The sequence below is a fragment of the Nicotiana attenuata genome, chromosome 7, assembly GCF_001879085.1.
Source record: "Nicotiana attenuata strain UT chromosome 7, NIATTr2, whole genome shotgun sequence".
Taxonomy (NCBI): domain Eukaryota; kingdom Viridiplantae; phylum Streptophyta; class Magnoliopsida; order Solanales; family Solanaceae; genus Nicotiana; species Nicotiana attenuata.
Window position 1 is genome coordinate 22,878,010 of NC_031995.1, and position 2,108 is coordinate 22,880,117.

Consider the following 2,108-nt stretch of genomic DNA (forward strand, 5'->3'; position numbering starts at 1 on the left):
AAGTTCTATTAGAAAGCCGGTACCAGAAAGGAGAGTTGATAGGGGTTCCCTCCACGCTGAGTTCCCCAATAGGTATAGGGAGCTGACTAGGCGCAGGATCGACATCTTCTTCGAGGAACCGGAGGACGGTAACTTGTTGCTTGTTAGGGAATTCTACACCAACTGTTTCGAACATGAGGATCGCATTTGCATTGTGCGACAAAAGAAGGTGAATGCCTCGATTGAAGCCATCAGGAGAGTGTATCTCTTGCTTGCATTTACTGGGGAGATGGATTGCTATGATACTTACAAGCGAGAACCCACGAATTGGCAATTGTTTTTCCAAACTATCTGTAAACCAGACAAGGAGGTAGTGTGGGTTGTACAGGGATCGAGGTTGCACTCCGCCTCACTCACCTTTGAAGGTAAGTATTGGTTGTACATCATCAAAAGTCGACTGACGCCGTCCCACAACACCACTAAAGTCAATGGACCGCGAGCTGCTTTGATCTGGTGCTTCGCGAATGGCCACGATTTTGATGTGGCCAAGGTTATTCACTCTGAGATGTTCATCCGTTCAACACTGAGGAGGTATGGGTTCTTCTTCCCATCTCTGGCCACTAGATTGTGTCGTGCTGTAGGGGTGTCAGAGAACCCCAATGTGGACGGCAAGGTGAAGAAAGAAACAATGTTCCGGGCTTCCAAAGTGACCATTGGGAAAGAGACGGTGGCACAGTTCAACTGATAGTGATGATTCCGAGGCATTAGAGGAGAGAGATGATGAGCAGGATGAAGTGGGGGCTGAGTCGCCCTCCCATGACCATGTTGCGGAAGCCGAAGGACCGTCCGGGGTCGGCGGATTACACGGCTGGCAGCCTTAGAGCAGGAAATGGCAGGGCTGCGTACTACTATCACAGACTTGGGGACTAGATTTGATGCCTTGGCCACCCAAAATGCTAAATCAGAGAAGAAAATCATGGGATGGCTGCGTGCGCTGGGGAGGGCATGTCACTTAGACCCCGACACTGTCTCTGATCAAGACTGATCTTCCAGGGAAGTTCGTTTGCCTCGCATTACTTTCTATTTTATGACATGAGGACATGACATCTTTTTAAGTGTGGGGTGGGGGCTACTTCGTTGGTATGTTGTGTATGTATAGGAATGTAGCTTGATTCTGCTTGACTCTAGTCTTTGGTTAGTTTGATTTTGGTCTTTGGTTAGTTGTCTGAATGTGTGAATGTGTGAAAATTTCAAATTTTCGACTTGTCCCGACGACGGATATCACTCGACGGGTTTCTTGAGGGTCTAAGTCGATATAAATTTTTTTTCTTTTGTAGGTAGTGTATCAATTACCCCTTGGTTTTTCTTTGGACCACGGTTCTTTTCCAAGGGTTTTTGTTTGAACCGGGTTAGTTGGTTTTTAATTTTTAATTAGGTACTTGTGGGCTAGGGGCTGATATGGAAGGAGGATCTCTTAACGTCATTATGCCTTGAATACAATAGATACTTTAGTGTGACGCTTAGGCTCAGTTGTTGATTCTTATTAGAGTGCCTTAAATTGTATGTTCTTAACTTGGCTTAAGTACTCTGACTACAGTGTTTCGATGATCCAATCTGGAGTGAGTCATGTGCCATGTGTGTGTGAGGATTGTTGTATTCTGTGCACTGCATTGGATGCCTAGAACTTGCCCCGTGTGTTTGCAAAGCGAAATAGTAGTTTGTTCAGTCTTGGAAGTGATATAGGCGTTTCTTTGTTAAGCCATATATATGTATATATATTTTACCCGCCTAATTGTTATGTATTGTAGTTAACCTCTTTGAGCCTGTAATCTTGTTTCTTTGGCAACCACATTATAGGCCTTACCCATTAGTTTGAATTAATCATCTATTTGAACCTTTTAACCTCTCATGAGCACTTGGATTATTATGAACCTTGTAAAAGTTAAAGTGTGGGGTGGTTGGTTTGGCTTTTGAGTGGAACTAGTGAAACAAGGAGAAAGGTGCACTGTGTTGAATAAGTAAGAGCCACTTGAATTAGAAAAGAAAAAGAAAAGAAAGAATATATATATATATATATATATATATATATATATATATATATATATATATATATATATATATATATTCAT